The sequence below is a fragment of the Mesocricetus auratus genome, unplaced genomic scaffold (assembly GCF_017639785.1).
Source record: "Mesocricetus auratus isolate SY011 unplaced genomic scaffold, BCM_Maur_2.0 Super-Scaffold_100030, whole genome shotgun sequence".
NCBI lineage: Eukaryota > Metazoa > Chordata > Mammalia > Rodentia > Cricetidae > Mesocricetus > Mesocricetus auratus.
Window position 1 is genome coordinate 7,456,847 of NW_024429211.1, and position 26,810 is coordinate 7,483,656.

At 42.9% G+C, this 26,810-nt stretch overlaps 1 protein-coding gene and 1 long non-coding RNA gene across 2 annotated transcripts in view; both read right to left on the reverse strand.

The window, feature by feature from the left end:
* Oca2 (OCA2 melanosomal transmembrane protein) overlaps nucleotides 1–26,810 on the reverse strand; it is a 176,751-nt gene that overhangs the window by 25,182 nt on the left and 124,759 nt on the right.
* LOC121134769 lies at nucleotides 1,884–2,575 on the reverse strand. The gene is made up of 2 exons (XR_005871994.1): nucleotides 2,372–2,575; nucleotides 1,884–2,270 (listed from the first exon to the last, which is right to left on the reverse strand). It is a non-coding gene; the product is annotated as an uncharacterized LOC121134769 (long non-coding RNA).

Consider the following 26,810-nt stretch of genomic DNA (forward strand, 5'->3'; position numbering starts at 1 on the left):
CTGTGTAGAAAGCATGGAACTGACCCAGACCCCCTGAATGTGGGTGTCAGTGAGGAGGCCTAGGTAATCTATGGGGCCTTGGGTAGTATTTATCCCTGGCCCACAAATAGAGTTTCAGTGCCCATGCCACAATATGGGAGGCTCTCTCAGCCAGGACTCTTGGGGAAGATCCACCATGGAGGGTGTCACCCTCCTTGTTGATCGAAGTGGAGATTGGGTGGGGGACTGGGGAACCTGGTGGGGAGGGCGGGGGAGGAGGGAAGGGAGAGGGAGCTGGGATTGACATGTGAAGCAAGATTGTTTCTAACCTAAATAAAATAATAATTTAAAAAAAAGAAAGAAAAAAAGTAGAATTTGGCATGACTTTATCAACTATTAATACAATTATTACATTCAACCCATAAATTAAAACCCATATGTGGCCTACTATTTGTAGATTATTGATTTCAAAGGCAAAGAATACAGAACTGCACCCAGAACTCATCCTCTAGGAAACAGGCCATCATCAAAAGAGATAATACTTTTTTTTTTGCTGTCTTTTCCATTTGAAACTGTGATAAAAATAAATAAGTAAAAACCTTCTGACAATAATCTCTCTTAAGAGCCACTCTCCACACAACAAGTGACTATTACACCACTGGATTGATAAGAGTAAGCTGAATTAATAAGAATGTGTATTTTTATAATCACGTTGGTCATCATAACCCTACACCTCACACAGCTCAGTCTCTTCTATGTCTTTATTTCTTGGCGTATATCTATTGAGTGCGACTTAACATGACTTGCTCTCTGAGGAGTGCTGGGATTCAACAGTGGCGCCCTTAATGTTCTTCTAGAAGGCCAATACAAGGAATTACATGCATCTACATGCACACACGTATGTATTAGAGCATCATTATCGTGTAGAACACACAGTAAACTTCTGGAAGATAATGGAGCTCGGGTGAAGCTAGTAATAAGTCACAGAGCACTTTCCATGCAGTGATGAGGGAGGGTTTCCCTGAGGATGATCCAGGAGCAGACGCTTGAGAGCAAGCTAGCCACTAGCATGCTTAGGAAGAGCCTCCCATTTAGAGGTGACAGTACAAATGCACACTCAGCCAATAAGAAGCCACTGTGTGGAGTGGGTGTGGCATCTGGAGCTGCAGCTAGTTTTTGTGCAGCTGAGACTCCAGATACAGCTGGGACAATATGCCATCGCCGGTGGTACAAAAATGCTGTTATTCTTACCCCCCACCAAAATGCCAGAAAAATGGATGGTGACAGTAAAGAGGGACTTCCTCAAAAAAGTGAGGGCTAACTTTTCATCAAATCATAGACAAAAGTGTAAACTCAGGGCTCTCAAACACAATTACTCTACTTACTTCCAACAAGCCTGAGACAGCTGATCACTCTCATGTCATCTTAGGATTTCCAAATAAAGATGAATTTAAGCCAGGCAGTGGTGGCACGCTTTTAATTCTAGCACTCGGGAGACAGAGGCAGGCAGACCTCAGTGAGTTCAAGACCAGCCTGGTCTACAAGAGCGAGTTCCAGGACAGCCCCAAAGCCACAGAGAAACCCTGTCTCAAAAAAAAAAAAAAAGATGAATATGTTTGTGTAAATTTTTAAAGGTTTTGTTAAAACATTTATTGTTTAATGCACGTTGTTTAATATGCATGTGTCTGTATGAACCACTGTTCCAAAGTGGAGGTCAGATGACAATCTGTGGGAGCCCATTCTCTCCTTTTAGTTGCGGATCCCAAGAATAAAAGCAAGGTCCTCCCACTTGGTGGCAGGTACTTTACCCGCTGAGCCTGTTCTCTGACCCTGTGTCTAAAATTTTTTAACTATATGAGAAAGAGAATACAAATAGTATTTATAGTACCCAGAGACTAGGAAAATAGACACAAAGAAATTTTACTGATATCTTACTTAGACCAGTGTATAAGAAGATAAAACATCCAAGTAAAAATTAAATGACACAGAGGAAAAGAAAAATAACAAATGGGTAGCTTCGGGGAGCTTGAGGTCCAGACCAAAGTCCAAAACCCCTTTCTCCTACTTCACTATTATGTGCGACATCAACTCTGAGAAGTAGCAAGAGGCAACTGGAGGAGACCTCTGAAACGGGAAAGGAATTGAAGCTTCTTGGATGCTGGGACAGATGAGGAGCACAGCTGACAGATGTCTGCCATATCTCCAAAGCAGCATTTCCCAACCAGTTAGGACAAGAGAAGGAATCCCATGACAGGTTACACCCGGAGTCTAAGTCCTCTTTGATGCAAGGCCTGGGGGTAGAAATCATAGACTATAGATATTTATATATGTATACACACATATACATATGTATATGTATTTATATATTTAGAGAGAGAGAGAGTATACATACACTTCTAGAACTTTTAAATTTTCCTCAGTGTGTAACTGAGACAACCATGGGCAGCACATGTGCTCTGTCTTGACGTGTGATGCCATCCGCCGCGTCCACGGTGTACTAAGAGGCCTCTCGCAGACGGCACGACCGTATTCTTGGGCTTTCGGCCTTCAGGACTATGTGCTGAGCAAACTTCTGTCCTTTATAAATTACTTTTGTTTCAGCTGTCCTTGCTATATCAGCAGAAGATGGAGTAAGACAATAAGGACAGCAAACATTTTTTTCAGCTCTGGGTGTAGTTGAATCGGCATCAATATATTGATGGTATTTGACAGGGTTTATATGACTCTTATGCTGGGGGACAAGTAACTTTCTCCAAAAACGAAAAGGGAGGGGAAGACCTAAATTTCAACAAGCACAAGTGGAGACCTAGTCGGGGGTATCTTATATATGTCCCTCAGTCCTTCCCCTAGGTTAGTTTTCTCCCACCGTACACACCACACAACCAACACTGTAAACACTGGCAGGGTGATGTGCAGTCATACAGAGACGTAACCATAGGAGCGATATCGAAGGATATGCAGTGCTTGGGAACATTTCACTATAAAATCATATGTATATACAATACTAATTTGGTTTTAAATTACAACACATGCACAGAATAGGAAATCTATACATCAGAATGTTAAAAAAAATGGCTATTGTCCCTATCTGATCATGGATTTTCTGTTTGATTATCTGAATTTTCTAATTTGTTAAAAGGTAAAATTCTGAAAATCAACTTTTCAAGTTCCTGAGTGTCCTAACAATAAAGGAAAGCATTTTTTATCATCACAATTGCACCACCACCACTAGAAGGTTGAAGCTGACCTGGGCTCAGAACAACACAGCCACTCTGGATAAACAGCCCCTGAAGAGAAGGGGCAGATGGCATCGTAAGTGAGTAGCTATCTGAATCCTGGACTGCAGACCGCAAGGAACAACAGATTGCATCTGCTGAGCTCTGCTCTCCTGCAAGGTGAGGGAAGCCAAAGCCCCCCAGGGTGCTGGGAGGTCAGTAGGTTCATCCCAGCAAGGCAGAGCAGGTTCTGCAGTGGGCACACCCGGAGCAGAGGAGACTGGTGGGGTCCCAGGGCCATTCTTCCACGGACCCTCCAAGGTTCAGTCTTCAAATGAAAAGATTCCACTAACCATTCCCTGTTGTTTCCCCTCCGCCAGAAACCCATCGGTCCTGGAGATGGGTGGTCTTTCTCCTGCTACAGTCTGTTTTAGTGAGGATTGCACAGTAGGAGAAGCCCCACTGTGTAGGAGGAAAACAGAACTCCGACATTAGCCATGTGACTTATCTAGAGGCACATACAGATGATGTAATAAAAGAGCAGTTTACCGCACCGCTAACCACACCCACTTTAGGCATGACTAAAGACGTATATATCACGGACATAGGTGGTGAACTACGTCACTAGCCAGGCCCACTTTTGGGCATGGCTAGGGGCATTACAGAGGAAGGAATAAAAGACTGAACAACAGGGATTGGGGGGGTTGGGGAAAGGGCATGGGAGGAGGGGAGGGAAAGGGAGAGGGACCTGGAACTGACTTGTGGAGCAACCTTGTTTCTTATCTAAATTTAAACTGGAAAATAAAAAAAAAAGACTGAACAACGGAAGTCTCGCTCTCTTTTTCCGGCTTTCTGGCTTCCAGTTCGGCGGCAGAAAACTACTCGGCTCCTCTGGGTTACTTGTTTGTCTCTTGTGAGTAATTTCTACAATAAATACTTATTTTTACTTTCAGTAAGTATGCCGTTTATCGTTACAGCATCACCACTGGCCTCTTCCAGGCATAGAATATTGGCAAATTGTGAAGTCAGGAAAGAAAGAAGCCCTTTTTCTTTTCTGTTTTAGCCAACAAGCAGATTCTGAAGAAAAGTAAAGCACATGAAATGCTTCCTTGTATGTGATACAGATGATTTCATGGCTGTAGAATGTTGAAGTGTATCATTGATTTACTCAACATTATCATGCCTGGAGACTCTCATTAAATGGAACTTATTCAGACCATAATTATCGCATGGATAATTTTATTTTTGAGTGTTTTTCTTTTTCCAAAATTTAAATACAGATGAATGGATTTTAAGAAATTTGGAACCTAGGCCCTCATTTCACACTGCTTTGGGAAAAGCTCCTAAGGAAATAAAGCCCAACAAAGCCCAGCTATTAGAAGCTGGAAGTGACAAAATAAGAGGCCAGACCTCTTCTGGTCATCCCCTGAGCCCTCAATACAGGTGTAGCTGGAGCTATCCCCCATCCCTGGGGCACCCCAGCACTCAGAGGTCACCCTAGCAGAGGGCCCATTGAGGTGGGGGTGACTCTGGTGGCTTCTAAGAAAGAAGTCAAAAGAGAAAAACAGGAAGCATCTCTACATCAACAGCACCTATGGAGAGCCCTCGGCCTACCTCCCTCTTCCGCACTGTGAAGCCTGACAGGTAAACTGAGTCACGGTGAGCTGCTATTGTAACTGTAAGGCAGAATTCTCCATAGATCCTCATTCTTATAAACACCATGCTTCTCACTGCTGGTAAGGGACCACACAGCTACCACCCTGCCCCCAAACCCCTGGGTAAGCACTGAGGTCATTTAGGAGTCACTTCTTTCTCCCATTACTCCTTGAATGGCAACCCCAGGTTCCCGACAGGTCCCATTGTCCTGACTACAAAAGAGCCTGGGAGACTGAAGGGCAGATTCAGGTAATCTCTTGTCCTGTCTGCTCTCTAAGAGGCCCTTTCCTTTACGGAGAAAGGAATCTGAAAAGCAAACAAACAAAACCTCCAGAGATTCCCCCCTAAGATGTTGGCCCTCCTGCCCGATCACTACCATGCAGCCCTTCCCTGGAATCACCTAAAAGGGTGGATGGGCAGAGAAGTCCTTGGAGACTGTGTGATGGCTTGGGCAAGCAGGTCACGACTCTAACTCTGGAAGAAGTGTTTGCCTCTCCCAACTCTGCTCTGTTCTCTTATTACTCGGAATTAATCTTTAATGACAACAGAGTGCTTCTTACATACAAGGATGTATCTTCTCGTTCAAGAAGGAGTCCACATGAATATTTCAAGTGCTAGCCCTTGTAAACCGTCTCCTTTCCTCATTAAAACAACATGCGATGCAGAACTTCCTCCACTTGGTAGAGCTTTGTCTCAGCCTTTAACAAGAATAGTCATTAAAATGATGACTGTGGGTTAGTGGCCATAAGCAAAAAAAAAAAAAAATTTAAATTTCACATGATACATTCAGGCATGGTAAAGCTCTGTTTCCCTCTCACTGCTTGTCAGTGTGACTCCAAGTCGAGGCTCAGCTTCTAAGCCCCAGGAGACATGACGTCTTGGAGGAGCAAAGGACAACAGTGAGTGCCAAGGGATCCTAATCCCTTGCTGGGAACAGGGGGTAGAAATTGAATTGGCTGGGTAGTTTAAAGTAAAGAGACCCCCCAAAGCAAAGTTTCTCTCTTGGATAAACCCCAAAATGTCCTTGAGCCTCGTATTAGGCAACAAGGCCAAGAGTGTGTGAGGCTCTGATCGCTTACCTGGTTCCTAAACTGTTTTAGGATTACCTCGTCAAATGGAGAAATGTCAGAGTAGGAAAACTGCCGATGGAGAGAAAAGACACAGCCCTCCAGCTGAACCAGGTCACCCCCTCCGCTAGAGGGCCACCCTTAGGAAGGTGACTCGCCTTAGACCATGCTAAAGAGCTAAGCAGAATAGTTAGTCCTTTAATGAGATGGTACGCTGTTTTCCTTCCCAGAATCACTGCCTGTGATTACTGCAGGCAAGCCACGGGGCAGCACAGCAAACAGGCTGCAGCCTTGTAGCTTTTAAACCTGACCCATTTGGTTTTACCTTGCCTTTTCTTCTGTCTGTCTGCTTTCTAAGTGTGCTTTGCATACTGACCCCCTCAACATTCTGGGCGCCCTTCTCTTTCTCTAGGAAGCCTCTCTCCCTGCCAGATGGCAGCTCATCTGCTGCCCAGTCTTTCTTTTAAACTGTACTCAAGTTGTCCTTGAGGTTCCGGAGAGTCCATTCTTAAATTTCTTTTACCGGTTAGACTAAGAACTCCCAAGGGGGTCTCCAACTGCCCCTGTGTTGTCACCTCTCAAGCACTGAGCCCGCAAGAAAACATATGCTGGGCTGTGTGCTGGAGATCCGGGTGAGGGGCAGACCCTCGCTTGCAGAAAGAGACAGCAAGCCTGTGCTGATTGGTGCTGTCGGGACAGAGAGGCGAATCCTTCATCCATACTGGGATATAAGAAGCTTGAAGAGTCAGCTGAGAGAAAAGATGTTTCTGCTCTAGACGCAGCCCCGCCGTGGTCAGGACGTTTCGGGTAACTCGGCTGTGGAGATCGCAGGGGGAAGGGAGGTTCCCCGGGCTTGACCAGCAGCTCCTAGAGAAGGTGCCGTTCCAGCCCCACCTGGGGCAGTTTAGAGGGGCACATGGGTTGAGGCAGACGAGGACACACAGGAAGTACTCTGCTGATGCCCACTTTTTGGAAATGACACTCAGATCCTTTTTATCAGGAATTGCCAACCCCTACCCACCCAGGGGACGTTTGGGGACAAACCAAGATCAACTTGCACAGGACAAGGCCTGGAACTCCAGACTCTGACCCCTCCCTCACCTCTGAGCACTGACTCCCATTCACAGCCCTTAAGATGCCCGCATGCACTGTCAAATGTCCATTGACCTGACTTCTGACCACCATAGGGGCAGCAGTGTTTCCTGACTGACTGACAGAGGTTTCATTTTGTAAACTGGCAAAACGTTAACAGCGCATGCCTCTTTCCTCCGCAAATCTTCTCCCCCAAAGATAAGAAAATCAAGAAAAGAATAGCAAAGATCTCTTCTGATGTATTTTCAACGTGTCCTTCAATGCTTATGTGCTGAGAGTTTAACACCAGATGCAACCCTGGTGGGTGTGGGTGGTCCCTACGGAAGCACTTGGGCCTCTGGAGCTCCACACTCAGGGCGAAATAACGTCATTTCAAGGCAGTGGGCTTGCTCCAGCCCTGGTCTCTCCTACACGCCGTGCCTAACTACTGTGCGGCCGGGCCGGAAGGCCTTCACGGTGCTCACACACTCCTGTCTTGAACTTTCAGCCTCCAGGACCCTGACCCAAACCAACTCGGATTCACTATGAATTACTGTCCTCCTTCAGTAATTTATTGATGTGGGCAGGGGATAGAAACTGGCTAAGCAGGGTTAGGGTTAGAAGACTCCAAAGAAGAGTGGTCAGTTTCCTTGACTAAAAGCCAGGATCCCTGGGGATCTCTCTCGCCTCCTCCTATCGCTGGAGGCCAGAAATGCCGGAAGCGTCCGTGTCCAAAAGGTCTTTGTTCCACCAGGGCCGGAGGCTGAAGAAGCTGCAGAAGGTGGTGGGAGGTGTGGAAAGGAAGGCTGCAGTGAACAGTAACGGCTCTCAAACGCTCCTTTCCGGTCCCCCGATCTCTGTGCAGAGCCACCGCCCACGTTTGTCCCATCCTCCTTCCAAATAGTGCCCTTCCCACTTTCGAGCATGCATGCGTGCGTGCGAGCGTGCGTGCGTGCGTGCGTGGCGGTCAGAGGACAGGCACTGCCCACCAAATTTCGACACCTCTCACTGGCCTGGAGCACACCAAGGGCTGCTTTCCTCTGCCTCCCGAGTGCTAGGATTGTGTGTGTTAGCGCGTCTGGCCTTTTGTTTTTAATAGGTTCTGAGGGTTGAACTTAAGGCCCCCTTGCTAACAAAAACAAGCATTTACCCACTGCTCTGGTGCCCCAGCCTGAATGGAGTGAGACAGAATGCTAACGGAGTATTTGACTTAGATTTTTCATACTAGCTAGTGGAGTAAAATGTTTTCCTGATTTTTTTTAATCCTATTTATTTTGTGTCTCCCTGTATTGACTGGCTCATTTGTTTGAGACGGGAGCTTACATTTTTAAGTCCTCTATAGATTTTTAGATCTTAATTTTAGAAAGAGAAAGAAAGGGCATGGAGTTGGGTGTGTGGGAAGGTGGGAAGGACCAGAGGGAGTTTGGGGAGACATAATCAGAATATGTCACATGAAAGCATCCCTTTACATTTCAGAGGCTAAGAAAACGTGGAAGGCCAAGCAGAGGGTGGCTCACGCCTTTAATCCCAGCACTCAGGAGGCAGAGGGGGGCAGATCTCAGTGAGTTCCAGGACAGTCAGAGCTACACAGGGAAACTGTCTCAAAAACAAAGAGAGAGACAGAGACAGAGACAGAGAGACACAGAGACAGAGAGAGGAAGGCAGGAAGGAAGGAAGGAAGGAAGGAAGGAAGGAAGGAAGGAAGGAAGGAAGGAAGGAAGGAAGAGAAAACTTGGAGGACAATTACAGTGGATCCTTCAAGTGAGAGGTAGAGAGACCCAGCTGTGCTGACAAGAGTGTGCCCACAAACTGGAATCCTTCAGAAAGGGAAGGTCCAGCCGCGTTAAAGGAACAGTGAGGCCAGCCATACAGAGCCACCTGAAATAATCACAAAGTGAAATGCCACGTTTATCAGGGCAAGAAAAACGGTGATGGACCTCAGGGGTGATGTACAGGATAGAATTTCTCAGAAATAAGAAAAAAATTATGAGATGCCCAGGGGAAGACAGAAATACGTGAAAACATAAATTTTGGCTACCAAAGAAAGGTTTTAAAACAACTGAGAAAATGAAATTGTTAAAATAAATTAAGGAGCCCAACACACTGTAGAAATGGGAGCAATGGTATGAAGAAGCCTTGTGGAGGGAAGCAGAATAGAACAATGGAGCCATTAAAACTATTGAGATTTCAAAGGAGCAAATAAAACCATGCTCTTCTTCAAAAACAGAGTAACACTGACACTCGACTTTCAAAATTAACAACATAAAACAGGTCAGCAGTGAAGCAGCCAACGGCCAGCCAGAAACCGAGTCTATCAGAACAACAGCCCTCAGAGAAACGAATGCAATCATCTGACCGTTTATCTCCCATGAGGCTCTTTCTCTGTTAGAGCCAGTGGAGCCTGGAACAATTCACCCTAAATTCCAGTAACGGAGTTAAAGACACAGATGAACACAAAACCAATAAAACTTGGCAGTTTCAAACCCCACTTTCTCCAATGTCATCTGAACAAAAAGCAAACGAGAAACCTAGGAATTAAATGACGTCTTACATCAAATGGGCATAACTGTAGAGGACATAAAGTTCTCATAGACAAGCACTGGAGAAAGCAGGAATTTTAAACAAACATGCAGGGCTGTCTCCTCAATGGAGGTAAGGTATACCTGTTCTCCACCTAGAAAACTGAGAATGGATGTAGTTCATACTCTGGCGATCTGTGCTGTCTGAATGGCCAAGCCACACCCGAATCCCCCAGACGATTACGTTTCTATCCCAGACTCTTCTTCCCTAGGCCTTTGTCTTGAGTATTGTTTCTCAGTCAGTAAAATCCATCTTTACGAGAGCACTAAGCTTTACACTAACCTCTGTGCTGTCTGCAGGGCCAGGCCAATCCTGACTCCCACAGACATTTATGCTTATCTCATTCTCCATAGACCCTTATGCTGAGCACTGTTTCTAAGTCAACAGACCCCATCTTAGTGGAGGAAGAGGCATATGTACTTTATAAAGAGTTTTAATGTAAACATGTTTTAAGCTTTGTTGCACACTCATGGCTATTGAATCTTGTTGAACGAGATTTCCTTATTGTCTCATACAGATCATTACTGAGCCAGCCCTGGTATTTACAGAGATTCCCCATACTTAACAGATATCTACAGAATATTCCACCAAAATATCAAAGGATATGCAATCAACATGGAAACTTCTCTAAAACAGATCACACGCTGGGACACACACACACCTTAGAAATAAAGCAAATTTGAAATAATCCTACATATCCTATCTGTTGTTGATGCAATAAAACTTAACGCTAACAACAAAATAATCTCTAGTAAATACACAAACTCGTGGAAATCCAACTGAATGATGAATGGGTTTGAAAATTGAAAAGAAAATATTCCTGGAACTAAATGAAAATGAAAGCACAACACAACAAACCTTTGGGGGCACATTAAAAGTGGTTTTGGAAGTCTATAGCTCTAAATTCCTACATTTAAATAACCATAAAGATCACAAGTAAATGACTGAATGATGCAACTCAAAAATTTGGGAAAGCAAGAACAAACCAAACCTAGTAGACTGAAAGAAACAGTCAAAATCAAACAAAAAGTAATTAAATACAAACACAGAACCCTCACTCCCACCCCCATTTTAAAAAAAAGCAATGAATCTAAGTGCTGGTTCATTGAAAAGATAACAGCATCAACAGTTCCTTGGTCCTCCAACCCAAAAGAAAGAAAGAGATGAACCAATTTGACAGAATCAGAAATGAACAAGGAAACATTACAACAGAGACCAAAGAAATGCAGAAAATTATAAAAGACTACTTTAAAAATCTGGACTCCAGTCAGGCAATGATGGCACACACCTTTAATCCCAACAATTGCGAGGCAGAAGCAGGTAGACTCTGAGTTTGAGGCCAGCCTGGCCGACTAAGTGAGTTCCAGGACAGCAAGGGCTACACAGAGAAACCCTGTCTTGAAAAACAAAACACCAAAGAAACAAAAAAATCAAATTTGAAGTTCACTCTGCTGGAAAAAATCTAAATGAAATGGACAAATTCTTGACTCACCCACACTACCAAAGTTAAACCAAGAAGACACCAACAACTAAGCAAACCTGTAACAAAGGAAGAGACAAAAACAGTAACAAGAAGCCTTCCAGCTAAGAATCCCAGGATCCAGAGCAGAATTCTACCAGATTTTCAAGCAAGAACTACAACCACTCATCTTTTGAAGGATATTTAGAATATTTCTGTTTCCTGGCTATTGTGGATAAAGTGTCAGTAAACATGGTTGAGCAAGTATCTGTGGAGTAAGGTGTGTGTCCTTTGGGCATATGACAAAGATTGCATGGCTGGGTCATAAAGTAGTTACTTTTATTATCTGAGTATTTTCCATACTGATTTCTAGAAAGGCTATACCAGTTTGCAATCATGCTAACAGCCAATGAGGGTTCTTCTCCCCACCCCCAACCTTGCCAGCATCTATTGTCAGTTTCGTTGATCTTAGCCATTCTGACTGTCATGAGATTACATTTCAACGTTGTTTTAATTTTCATTTCCCTAATTGCTGAGGATAATGAATATTTCGGAAGCATTATCTTAGCCATTCTTATTTCTTTTATTGAGAACTCTATGTCTAGACCCTGTCTTAGTTAGGGTTTCTATTGCTGTGAAGAAACACCATGACTACAACAACTCTTATAAAGGAAAAGCATTCAAATGGGGTGGCTTATATTTTCAGGGGTTTAGTCCATAATCATCATGGTATGACATAATGGCATGCAGACGGACATGGCGTTAGAGAAATAGCCAAGTGCCCTACAACTCGCTTGCAGGTAACGGGAAGTGGTCTGAGACACTGAGTGTGGCTTGATCACATATGAGACCTCAAAGCCCCCTCCACAGTGGCACACTTCCTCCAACAAGACCACACCTACTCCAACAAGACCACACTTCCAAATAGTACCACTCCCTTTGGCGGCCATTTTCTTTCAAACCACCACAGACCCTTAGCTCATTACCACAATCAGACACAATTCAGAGATCAAAAGGTCTTAGGGAGTCCAGTCCCAACAGATACTTCTGCATCAGAACTCCTGCATCTGTGGCTCAGGGAAGACTGCAGAAGAGAGGATACAAGAAGTACATTCTGTTGGAAAAAAAATCTAAATGAAATGGACAAATTCTGGATTCATCCATACTAACAAAAGTTAAACCAAGAAGAGACCAACAACCTAGAGACCGTCTTCTAGAATGTCTGCATAAATAAGACCTGAAAAGTGAAGATATCAACAGGCCTAGAACACAGAGAGAGGAACATGTCACATGGCCCCACCCATAGACAAGGAACCATAGGCGACCTGTGATGTTTAGGATGGAGAACCAGACTCTTCTAGGGATGAGCTCACTGACTGATGGACCAATACAAATTGGCCATCCCTTGCCTGCCTGTATCTGAAGAAAAACAGTGGAGGAGGCCTGAATGGGATGCGGGGAGGGCATGTGTTGTGGGGACTGGAAAGAGGGGAGGGAAAGGAAACTTTAGGTGGAACAAAAAATAAAATAAAAAATATCATCCTTTAAATCATATACCAACAAACAACAGAAATGAACTCAGCAGGCCATATGCATACATTTGTGCATGCATATATATATATGATATAAATTTGAGAGTGGGACATGGGAGGGGTTCAGAGGAGGGGTCATAGGAGGGTCTGGGTAAGAGAAAGGGAAAGGTAAAAGTGATATAATTGTATTCTAAATAAAATATATTTAAACATAAATAAATGAAAAACCATATGTGCATCTCAGTAGATACAGAGAAGACTTTTTGACAAAAACCCAACCTATTTTCATCATAAAAGTGCAAATGAAACTGAGAATAGAAAGAACTTATCTCAATATATGATATACATGACACACCTCTGGCCAAATTTCAAAGCATTTCTGCTAAAATCAGGAGCAAGGCAAGTATGTCCACTCTCTCCATTCTTGTTCAATAGAACCTGGGAAATCTTAATCACAGCAAGATAAGAGAAGTAATTCAAAATGCTGCAAACAGGAATGAAAGAAGACCAAGTGTTCTTATTTGCAGATGAAATAATTATAACTACAAGAGACCCTAAAGAAATTATATATTCAGCCACAAGGAAAAATTAATTTATGATATCTTCGGGAAAAAGGATAGAAATGGAAATTGTTACCTTAAGTGAGGTTTACCCAAGCTCAAAAGGATAAATGCTGTGTTTTCCTCTCATGTGCAGATCCCAGCTCCTAATTTTTATATCTGTGTATTTATATGGATATGACTATGTATGTATAGGAGACAAGAAACTGAAAGGAACCCACGAGGGGGCAGGAGGAGAAGAGGCTCTAACGTAGGGAGAGGCTAGCATGACATGTAAGATATGGAAGTGTAAGGGGGAATTCTGAGGGTGGGCAACCAAGGTAGGGGCAGGGAGATGGAGAAAGGTGGTGGTTGTCGAGAGGAACAACCAAAACTAAGTATATGTGAAAATGTCACCTGGAAACCTGCTACTTTGTAGACTAACTGAAAAAAACTGAAGAGTTTGATCAGTGGTACCTTGCATGGATGGACAACCTTATGGAGAAGTCATAAGGTTATTAATAGAAATCTCATTGCTGGGGCGGAGAGATGGCTCAGAGGTTAAGAGCACTGGCTGCTCTTCCAAAGGTCCTGAGTTCAATTCCCAGCAACCACATGGTGGCTCACAACCATCTGTAGTGAGACCTGGTGCCTTCTTCTAGCCTGCAGGCATACATGTAGGCAGAACACTGTATACATAATAAATAAACAAACTAATATGTAAATCTTTAAAAAAAATAAATCTCATTGCCAAGGGTAGAATGCCACCCAGTGAATTGTCAGTTAGGGTGGCCTCTGAGGCCTCTGAAACAAGATAGGCAGATACCACTGCTACTGGTTACCCATCAGGACTAGATGGTAAGACCCTACCTCAACAGAATATAAAGAAACACAGCTGAACCTGAACTAGAAACTAATTTCCTCTTATGATGGTTTAAATGGGAATGGCCCCCACAGGTCCATATATTTAAATGTTTGGTCTCCTATTGGTAAGACTGTTAGGGCAAGATTTTGTGTGGCCTTGTGGGGATAAATGTAGAATTTTTGGAATTGTGTTAGCGGTGATGGATTTTGAGGTTTCAAAAACTCACAGTAGGCCTGGTGTCTCTTGCTCTGCCTGCTGCCTGAGGATCAGGATGTAAATCCCTCAGCTACGACTCCAGCACCATGCCTGCCTGCTTCCCACGATGACAATCGTAGACTCATCTTTTAAAACTGAAAGCAACCCTCTGATTAAACTCTTTCTTTCATAAGAGTCTCTTTACAGCAACAGAAGGAAACAAGACAACTCTCAAGTCAATTTCATGGTGCCAAACGGTGATATGAAGGCTGCTGGGGGAGATCGTCATCATCAGTCTGACTCAGCTGTGACGCTTGGATGCTACACTATCAACAGGTCAGGAAACATATCCCCCACTGGAGCAACAGTGGCCAGTCAGCTCTGGGTAAGTAGCTTCTTTCTGATTGGGCGGGAGACTTGCTCCTCTGAAAAAATTAAAGTATTACTGTAAGCCTGGCCAAAGAGCTGGAGAAGAGCCACACCCTCCTGGGAAGGCCTCAGCAATTGCACTGCTAAATGGATGTGATGTGCTTGTCTAACTGCCTTCTCAACGTTCATGCTTTGACGAGAGAAGCATCGTTTTGCAAAGGATAGTTACTGCAGAGGCTCGCAACTGGTCATGGCGCTGATTATAAGTGAGGGCTGAATGTTCTGTCATTCGTGGGCATTTGTGTCACCCCAGCAAGGCAAAGAGAAGATACTATGAAGCAGGGAGGGGTTCAGAGACCTTCCCTGAGTACTCACAGGCAGATGATGGTTTCTAGCGGAGGGGCAAAGATCTTCAGCGGTGTAGCTCCTGCTAAGTGGCTTATGCCCCTGTAAATAATGTTCGCTATGCTCCTGTAAGCCATCACAATGACATCATTGGGTCACTGAAAACCAAGACGTGGAAGCAGGAGGGGTACAAACTGGGGAAAAGGGAGATGATGTGCAGGTGTGTGTGTAAGACAGAGAGGGTGGCTGGGTGAATATGACCAAAATATCTTAAAAATGCATATTAAAATATCACAAGGAGACCTATCATCATGTATAACATATGCTGAGAAAAAACTTTTTTAAAAATGGAAATAATGTTTCATGACAAACATGATTTATTCTAAAGTTGAAAGTTATTTCAATAATAGTAAATTAACAGCTTAAATTACGCTAATTGATCAGGGGAAAATTACCACTATGAATTCTGGAAGAAAAAAATCAATCCTTAGAAAAATCTGTATCCATTAATAATTAAAATACTCAAGGAAATACAAACTGAAATGTATTTTCTCGGTGTAATAAAAGGAACAGGCCAACTCCGATGTTAGTGTCTCATTAAATAGGCTTGTGCTAAAACTATTTCCTCTATAACGTCACCATTAAAGATTTGCTAGAATTCATGGGCTCGAATGCATAGTTGTACACACGACCAACACATAGCACAATAGTGTAGAGAGAAGACCCTCCAGATCACAGAGGGAGAACACAAAAAACGGAGCCATAGGAACAGGGCAGTATGTGCGTGATGTTTCTCCCAGACACACGCTTTGTGAACTTACGTCTTTATTGGGGTCACTTTTTTTTTTCTCTAAAGACTTAACAAAATTCCAGACTTCCAGAAGAAATTCAGGTTTTCAGCACACATGAAATCGCACGGACAGTCCCGGCACAGTAAGCCACTCACACCAGTCACAGGACGAAGACAACACAGCAAGCAGACAACTGGGCAGACAGGAGTTTCAGGCCATCCGTGTTGGACAGGTATCTCTGCTACCATTCAGTCCTCAAGACAGGATGTCCAAGAGCATCACGCACTCACTGTGATGGTTCGCCTTCACTGTAGGTGTGTCTGGATTTAGAACCACCTAGGAGGCAGACTTCTGTGGACATCTGTGAGAGAGCCTCCAGACAAGCTGAACTGAGCAGGGAAGACCATGGGCGGCACCATCCCATGGGCTGGGTGCCCAGACTGCGCAAAGAGGAGGAAGAAGGAAAAAGCCTACGGGACACCAGTACGCCTTCCTCTCTGTTTTCTGACAACAGACACAGTGAGTTCGAGGCCGGGCTGGACCGACAGCCTCCGAAACAATACAGAGAAACCCTGTCTCGTAAAATCCAAAAAAAAAAAAACCTTAATGCTAACAACAAACTAATCTCTAGTAAATACACAAACTCGTGGAAATCCAACTGAATGATGAATGGGTTTAAAAATTGAGACGAAAATATTCCTGGAACTAAATGAAAATGAAAGCACAACACAACAAACCTTTGGGGCACATTAAAAGTGGTTCTAAGAGGGAAGTCTATAGCTCTGTCCCATGTGCCCACCGCCAAGCCATCCCTGCCATGCTGGAGTGTGTGAGCCGCATAATCCCTCCACTCTTAAGTATTCCGTTACAGAGTCAGTAAAAGGAACACAGAAAACTGGTGCAGAGAAGGGGGTTTATTGCCCTGGCAACCCTGATGGTGTGGGTCCTAGTCTTTTGTAACTAACACGAGGGAGGAAGAGGAAACCGGCTAGAGCTGCTGGCTAAAGAAGCCTTAGGTTTCTGTAAAATAAAGAGACAAATGAGCCATTCTGGCACAAGTGTGAGGGACCAAATGCCAATAGAAATACAGATAGAAGGTCAAGTTCACAAGGCTTCAGAGGGAGAACAAAGACCCTACCATAAACTGGGTTGGGCCGCTACGTGTGTTATGGAACAAACCGCTTTCTGCTGGTTCCTTAAAGCTTCATAAGACTGAACTCAAAAGGAATGGACTAAGTTATCGACAGAAGAAACTTAAAGACAGCGATATAGACAGTCTGCAACCTGGCTGTACTGCTGCCCGAATTTACCCACATTTGCAGTGAGAAAGAGGACAGAATGCGGGACGAAGGGATGCGAGAGACATGTAGTGTGTCAGAGAAAGCATCAGGACCCAGGCTCAGCTGTGGGCAGAAGTGTGTAGGTGGCAGCTGACCTGGGGACAACAGGAAACATGCCTTGAGGGCGGGAATCCAAAGGACAGGGACTTCAGAGCGTGACAAAGCAAATTCACTTGAAAAAGAGAATGCCAGGAAAGAGAGTGCCTCCAGGGTCTCCAACTCTGAGTTGGCTGCCTGGAGAGTGTTTTCCTAGGTTCATCCCTAAAGGCACATAGAAGCTATGTGCCCACAGTTGTGACCCAAAGGCACTATGTTGTTAGGCGTGGACAGGGGTAAGGGCACGGGTGAGGATAAAAGGAAAGAAAAACAGATTGAGCCTCCCCTCCCGGTGGGAGCCTACCCACCCCAGTTTCCTGGTCTTCTTCTCCACCCACACGACCAGGACTAGGACCAGGAAGAGGAGAACTACCAGAGTATTGGATTTGCTTCCAACCACCAAAAGGGAACTCCGGTCCCCTAACCACCAGGGCAGGAAGAGATTTTTCTGCACCCACTAGAAGAAGGGATGGGAAGGAAACAATACAAAAACACACTCAGAAAAAGAAAATCAAATATGGCACCACCAGATTCTAGAGACTCTACACCAGCAAGATTCCACCATCACAATGCAAATAAAGCAGAAGAGAATGACTTTATAAACAACTTCTGGAAAATGATAGAGGCCCTCAAAGAGGATATGGGAAAATCCCTTAAAGAAATGAAAAGAAAAACAAACCAAAACAGAAAGAAATGGAAGAAAAGACAAACCAAAAAATCCAAAAAAATGCAACAAAAGAACAAAAAGACAAAGCTAAAATTACAAGAAGCAATTCAAACAGTGCAAGGGTTCAAAACTACAATAGAGACAATAAAAAACACAGTCTTAAGGAAGGATGGATATAGAAAAGCTGAGCAAACAGTCAACTACTACAGATGCAAGCATAAGCAACAGAATACAAGATATGAAAGACAGAATCTCAGGTGTTGAAGATACACTAGGAGAAATTGATTCATCAACCAAAGAAAATCTTAAGTCCAACATATTCCTAACACAAAATATCCAGGAAATATGGGACAGCATGAAAAAAACAAACCTAAGAATAATAGGTATACAACAAGGTGACAAAAAACACCTCAAAGAGGCAGAAAATATATTCAACAAAATCATAGAAGAAAACTTTCCCAACCTTAAGAAAGACATGCCAGTGAAGGTACAAGAACACAAAATAGAGTGAACCACAAAAAAAGTCCCCTCGCCACATAATAATCAAGACCCCAAATATACAGAATAAAGAAAGAATATTAAGAGCAGCTAAGGAAAAAGGCCAAGTAATATATAAAGGCAAACCTATCAGAATTACACTTGACTTCTCCATGGAAACTCTGAAAGCTAGAAGGTCCTGGATAGATATTATAAGAGACCAAGAATGCCAGCCCAGACTAAAATACCCAGAAATGCTTTCAATCACTATAGATGGAGAAAACAAGATATTCCATGACAAAATGAGATTCAAGCAATACGTATCCACTAACCCAGCCCTACAAAAAGTTCTGGAAGGAAAACTCCAACCCAGGGAAGTTAACTACAACCAGAAAAACATAGGCAATAGATAATCTCACCTTAACAACAGTCAAAAGAACAAAGGGGTGAGATTCCACACATAATTCCACCAACTACAACGATTCCAAATCAAAAAAGAATGAGCAATCAATGATCATTAAAATCCCTCAATAACAATGTTCTTAAATCGTCCATAAAAAGACACAGGCTAACAGAATGAATTCAAAGGCAGAACCCATCCTTCCGCTGCATACAAAAAACACACCTCACCCTCAAAGACAGACATTACCTCAGAGTTAAAGGTTGGAAAAAATTTCCAATCAAATGGACCCGAGAAACAAGCAATCTTAATATCTAACAAATTAGATTTTAAAATAAAATCAATCAAAAGAAATGAAGGAGGTCATAACATAATCATCACAGGAGAAATCCACCACGATGAAGTGTCTATCCTGAACATCTATGCCCCAAATACAAAGGCATCCACATTCGTAAAAGAAACATTACTTAAACTTAAATCACATATAAAGCCCCATACACTTATAGTGGGAGATTTCAACACCCCACTCTCACCACTAGACAGGAATAGCAGGCAGAAACTCAACAAAGAAGCAAAGGGTCTAATAGAAGTAATGACCCAACTGGGATCAACAGACATCAATAGAACATTCCATCAAAATAAAAAAGAAAATATGTTCTTCTCAGCACCACATGGAACATTCTCAAAAATTGACCACATACTTGGCAACATAGCAAATCACAACAGGTACAAAGAAAATTGGAATAATTCCATGCATCTTATCAGACTACCATTCATTAAAATTAGAATTCAACAACAACACAAATTGCAGAAAACCTACAAACTCATGGAAATTGAATAATGCACAACTGCACCATTCCTGGGTCAAGGAAGAAATAAAAAAGAAATGAAAGACTTCCTGGAATTCAATGAGAATGAAGACACAACATACCCAAACCTATGGGACACTTTGAAAGCAGCTACGGGGTAAGTTCATAGCACTAAGTGCCCACATGAAGAAACTGGAGAATAGTTATACTAGAGAATTAACAGCACAAATGAAAGCTCTAGAACACAAAGAAGCAAACTCCCACAGGAGGAGTAGATGCCAGAAAATAATCAAATTGAAGGCTGAAATCAATAAAGTAGAAACTAGGAAATCAACACAAAGAATCAATGTAACAAAGAGTTGGTTCTTTGAGAAAATCAACAAGTTAGATAAACCTTTATCAAAACTTATGAATCAGCAGAGTGTGAAAATGCAAATTAACAAAATCAGAAATGAAAAGTGGACATAACAATGGACTCTGAGGAAATTCAGAGAATCATCAGGTCATACTTTGAAAACATGTACTCCACAAAATTCAAAAATTTAAAGGAAATAGACAATTTTCTGGATAGCTATCACTTGCCAAAATAAGTCAAGAACAGATAAGTAATTTAAATAGACCTATAACCTCTATAGAAATAGAAACAGTCATCAAAAGTATCCCAACCAAAAAAGCCCAGGTCCAGATGGCCTCAGTGCAGAATTCTACCAGAAATTTAACGAACAGCTTATACCAATTCTTCTCAAAGTATTCCATGCAATAGAAGCAGAAGGGTCTTTGCCAAACTCTTTCTATGAGGCTTCAATAACCTTGATACCCTAGTTACACAAGAAAGAGAACTTAGGACCAGTGTCCCTCATGAACACTGATGCAAAAATACTCCATAAAATACTGGCAAATTGGATCCAAGAACACATCAAAACAATATTTCACCACGATCAAGTAGGTTTCATCCCAGGGATGCAGGGATGGTTCAACATACAAAAATCCATCAGTGTAATCCACCATATAAACAAGCTGAGAAACAAAAATCGCATGATCATCTCACTAGAAGCTCAAACAGCCTTTGACAAAATCCAATGCCCCTTCATGATAAAGGTCTTGGAGAGATCCGTGATAACAGGAACATACCTAAATATAATAAAAGCTATATACAGCAAACCAACAGCCAACATCAAACTAAATGGACAGAAACTCAACTCAAGGCTGTCAACTCTCTCCATACCTCTTCAATATTGTACTTGAAGTTCTAGCTAGAGCAATAAGACAACAAAAGGAAATCAAGGGGATACAAACTGGAAAGGAAGAGGTCAAACTTTCACTATTTGCAGATGATATGATAGTTTACATAAGTGATCCAAAAAACTCTACCAGGGAACTCCTACAGCTGATAAATACTTTCAGGAAAGTGGCAGAATACAAGATCAACTCAAGAAAATCAGTAGCCCTACTATATACAGATGATAAAAGGGCTGAGAAAGAAATCAGAGAAACATCACCCTTTACAATTGCCACAAACAACATAAAATACCTTGGGGTAACGCTAACCAAACAAGTGAAAGACCTGTATAGCAAGAACTTTGAGTCTTTAAAGAAAGAAGATAAAGAAGACACCTGAAAATGGAAAGATCTCCCATGCTCTTGGATAGGTAGGACCAACATAGTAAAAATGGTAATCCTGCCAAAAGCAATCTACAGATTCAATGCAATCCCCATTAAAATCCCAGCACAATTCTTCACAGACCTTGAAAGAACAATAATCAACTTTATATGGAAAAACAAAAGACCCAGGATAGCCAAAACAACCTTACTCAACAAAACAACATCTGGAGGCATCACCATCCCTGACTTCAAGCTCTATTACAGAGCTGTAGTCCTGAAAACAGCTTGGTATTGGCACAAAAATAGACATGTAGCCCAATGGAATCAAATTGAACACCCTGATATTAATCCATACATGTATGAACATCTGATCTTTTACAAAGAAGCTGAAAATATACAATGGACAAAAGAAAGCATCTTCAACAAATGGTGCTGGCATAACTGGATGCTGACATGTAGAAGAATGCGGATAGATCCATGTCTACCGACATACACAAAACTTAAATCCAAGTGGACCAAAGACCTCAACATAAATCCAGCCACACTGAAACTTTTAGAAGAGAAAGTGGGAGATACCTTTGAACAAAGGGTACAGGAGACTGCTTGCTGAACATAACACCAGTAGCACAGACACTGAAGTCAACAATTAATACATAGGACCTCTTGAAGCTGAGAAGCTTCTGTAAGGCAAAGGACACAGTCAGCAAGACAAAAAGGCAGACCACAGATTGGGAAAAGATATTCACTAACCCCACATCTGACAGACGGCTGATCTCCAAAATTTACAAAGAACTCAAGAAGCAAGTCTCCAAAACACCAAAGGATCCAATTAAAAAGTGGGCTGCAGAACTAAATAGAGAATTCTCAATAGAGGAATCTAAAATGGCTGAGAGGCACTTGAGAAGGTGCTCAACATCCCTAGCCATCAGGGAAATGAGAATCAAAACAACTCTGAGATACCATCTCACTCCTGTCAGAATGGCTAAAATCAAAAACACAAGTCACGGTTTATGCTGGAGAGGATGTGGGAAAGGGGAACACTCCTCCACTGCTGGTGGGAGTGCCAACTCGTACAGCCACTTTGGAAAGCAGTATGGAGATTCCTCAGGAAAATGAGAATCAGCCTACCACAAGACCCAGCAATTCCACTCTTAAGCATATATCCAAAAGAGGCAAATTCATACAACAAGGGCATCTGCTCCACTATGTTCATAGCAGCATTATTTGTAATAGCCAGAACCTGGAAGCAACCTAGATGCCCCTCAACTGAAGAGTGGATAGAGAAAATGTGGTACATTTACACAATAGAGTACTATTCAGTGGAAAAATACAATGGAATCTTGAAATTTGCAGGCAAAATGGATGGCACTAGAAGAAACCATCATGAGTGAGGTAACCTCGTCACAAAAAGACAAACATGGTAAGTACTCACTCATATATGGATTTTAGAAATGGATCAGGGGAGTGTCAGCCTACAATTCCACTGCCAGAGAGTCTGGGAAACAGAATCTTCATCCAATGGCTTATGGAAGCAGAGGCAGACAGCCACAGCTAAGCACTCAGCTGAACTCAAGAAAGCCAGTGATAGGGAGGGAGGACTGATGACCAAAGGGATTAAGACTGGGCTGGTTTAACCCCTAGAAATAGCTGAACTGACAAGGATTAGCTCTTGAATGCCAGGCTGATGCCTGGGAATCCAGCATGGGACTGATCAAGATCCCCTGAATGTGGGTGTCAGTGAAGTGGCCTAGAAAATCTATTGGGCCTTGGATAGTAGATCAGTATTTATCCCGGGTATATAAATGGACTTTGGGTGCCCATCCTACAATGAGAGATGCACTCTCACCCTGGTCTGCTGAGGGAGGGCCAAGGCCCTGCCCTGGATGAAATGACAGACTATGGACACCCCCATGGAGGGCCTCACCCTTTCCGGGGAAAGGAGTGGGTATTGGGGAAGGAAGAGTTGGGGGGGGTTGTTGGGAGGACGTGGGAGGAGGGGAGGAAAAGGGAGAATGACCTGGGATTGACATGTGAAGCAACCTTATTTCTAATTTAGATTTAAAAATAAAAAAAATTAAAAAAAAAAAGAGCCAGGCGGTGGTGGCGCACGCCTTCAATCCCAGCACTTGGGAGGCAGAGGCAGGTGGATCTCTGTGAGTTCAAGGCCAGGCTGGACTGACAGCCTCCAAAACAATACAGAGAAACCCTGTCTCGTAAAACCAAAAAAAACGGTAAAAAAAGGAAAGGAAAAGCAAAACCACTCTCTCTTGGAAGCCTGCCAACACTTCTGATCTTCCCAGCTCGTGTGTAAGTTCTCCCTCTGGTAATTAAACATATTAATTTCCATATTGCATTGACCTCCCTCATCACTACGTTACCCTTCAAGCTGACAGCAAAGTTGACGTCATCCACTGTAAAAGTCGTGGTTTTACAAATACACAGAACAAGAGTGAGGGGCGATATCGCAACTATCGCCAGGGCTCTAGAGGGTTGCAGAAGCCAGGTCACATACAGCGGTGTTGAATTCCCTACCTGGAGTTCCAGAGGTTTCTGTGCGTGAAGCTGCGAAGGTGAAGGATAGGTTGAACCAGAATCTTTGGCATATTGGAGATGTCAGAAACACAGGACATAAGCTAAGAAACACTCCAGGCAGCAGCCGGAACAAGACCAAGGGAGAGGAGAGAGAGAAAGAGAGGAGAGGGGGGAGGCCACATCCACCAAAGGCAATAGTAGTGGAGGTTCAGTGCTATCCAAGCATATAAGATATTGCCACCACGAGTCCCAGATACCAAACACAGAGCTGCCAGGTTTGTGTTTGTCTTGTGGGAGTTCGGTCTGGCTTTGCTCCAATGGCTCCTTGCCATCCTCTTGTTACTCCTCTTTCAGATAGGCATGCTTACCCTGGTCATTGCCACTGGAAGTTTGTTGCTTCTTAGCAACTGTTTGGTCTCAGCAAAAGTAACTAATAATACAATCTAACTTAAAATCAATGTTCTGGCTGAGGTAGCTGGGTTATAGAGTCCTCGACAAGGAGTCAGAGCCCCCTAGGTTCAATCCTAGTATGGCAGGGAAACAGATGAGGGTCTTCACACAGAAAAACCAAATAGAGAATATGCTGGGAAAGAGCAATGTAGGTGATATAAACAAAGATCTTATGTTTTCGAACACACTGATCACAACACCTGCAAAAGTGATAAAACACAACTTTAAAACATTCTTGAAAGATTAAGATGTGTGAAATAGCAAAAATTAATAAAAGTCTAAAAACAAAAGCCCATATAGGAAAAAGGAAACTGTAAAGCTCCTCTGAGCTCCCAAAAGGCAGCCCCACAGATAAGGCTTAAAAAACGGACTGGGTATGTGATTAGAGGCCGAACACCAGATAACACACCCCAGCTATGTCAACATTTCTCTGTCCTAAAAAAGACCAGATAGCCATCAACTCATGGTTGTAAAAAATCCCTGACCCAGAAGATAATTGACAAACTTATTTCCCCTGCAATATCCTGCTCAATTGTATCCTGTTTAAACATACAGTTACTGTTTCATCCTATGTAGCCACAGAAACTTTGTAATATAGAGGCTTTCAGCCTTGTAAAATTTCCCTTAAAAAAACCCCTTTGGCTGTAAGCCATATTCCACTGCTCCTGTGTGGGAGGAATCCTTGTTGCAATTTGACAATAAAGAAACCTTTGTTTTTGCATTCGGAGAGTGAGTCTTCTCCGTGGCAGTGGTCTTTTCAGGGTCCCATTAACTGGACATAGCAACATGGACTTGCTCATGGACCAAAAGACTCACTTTGTTTTAGACTAGATAAAAAATAAATAAATACACAGTAGTTGCTTCATATAATTTTCTAAATTTGGTGCAATCTTAACCAAGAATATATGTAATCTATTTTGTTGCTTTAGATAAGTGATACTAAAAAAAAGAAGAATGCAAAATTATCTACTGAAAAGGAAAAACTATGAGATAACCAACCCTACCAGATACTAAAATCAAACCAAAATTTCCTCACAACTTTGTACTGTACATGAGTAGATAAGTAGGCCATGGGACACAGAGATTGGTCACAGGTCACACCTGTCTGGAAAGTCGGTATACATAGAAGTGGCATTTAGATCTCCCCAACAAAAGTGTTCTGTTTAGTGAGCGCTACTGAGACAATGAGGAACTCATGTGAACATAAAATAAAACTTGGACTCAAGCAGAACAAGAATTCTAAACGAGTCAGAGAATTACGAGTAAAAATAATGACATCTAAGCAATGGATAATTTCCTTTTTAGCCTGGGCGTACATAAAATATTTCTAAGTACAAAAGTCCACATGCGTAATTCATGAATTTGATAAATAAAGGGATCTGAAATTTGCATGACCAAAAATAAACAGCAAGCATTACGCAAAGTCACAACACAACTGTCAAAACGGGAGAGAAGGGTTGCAGCCAGCATACATCATAGCTAAGAAGCTCTGCCCCTTAATGAATTAAGAACTTTTAAAACTGTGTAACAAAACTCACAACTCGGTACAAAACGGAAAATTAGACAGCCGTGTGGTCACGTCTGCACGATGCGGAGGCTGAAGCAGAAAGATTTCTAGTTCTAGGCCAAAAGAAAAGAAAAGTGGAAAATTTGACACCAAAAAGGTGAGAAAACAGTTCACAATCGTGAAAAAGATGTCAGCTCACTCATTAAAGATACACAAGCCGAGGGGATGGCTCAGTGATTAAGAGCACTTCCTGCCCTTGCAGAGACCCTGAGTTCCATCCCCAGCACCTCCTACAGCATTTCACAACTCTTTGTGATGCCAGCTCCAGAGGATCCAACTCCCCTGTACAACACTGACATCTGCACCCACACCCACATCCACACCCACACACACACACACATCCGTACCTACACACAGACACATACAAATAATTAATCAAAAATAAAGCTTAAGAGGAAATGTGAACAGAAACGGTGCTGATATGCAGTTCGTCACTAGCTGCCAAATGAAAGAGCGTGATGTCACATATACTGGGAAACAGTGAGGAGACAGATACTCTTCATGTAGTGCAAGCATTACGGGGAGCCAGTTAGGCCCTGGTGGAGGGAAGCCTGGTGATGCCTAATAAAGGATGCTCTGGCTTGTAGCCCAGCAGTCTGACTTCTAAGAAGCCATGCTGAATACGCATACCTCCATCAACAAAGACACTCATGCAACTGGTTCTGTTCTTGCAAAACACCGCAAACAACCTGAACGCCTCTCTAAGGGAGGCGCGGTGACCTAGCCGCTGCGTTGTGCACACAACAACTGGGAAGTAGTTAGGAGTTCTGTGTAGAAATGACTTCCAAGACTGTGGTTATGTTTTTAAAAGGCAAAAGGTGAGCTTAGAAGGGTCGACAATATGAACAAAGGAGTCAAAACCATGATGGGAAAACCCACAGAATCAGTCTGACCCAAGCTGGTCAGAGGATCACTAATTCTCATCTGCATAAGAATGAACTGAACTCCCTTAATATAGGTGACAGTGGTGTGACTGGGACAATATATGAGGCCACTGGCAGTGGGTCTAAGATCTAACTCTAATGCACAAACTGACTTAGTGGGGCCCATTCTATATGGAGAGACACCTTGCCCAGCCTAGACACAGGGGTGTGGGGTGGAGAGGCGCATTGGTCCTGCCTCAAGGAGATGATGGGACAGACTTAGTAGACTTCCTAGGGGAGGCCTCACCCTCTCTGAGGAGCAGATGGGAGGTGGGATGTGGAAG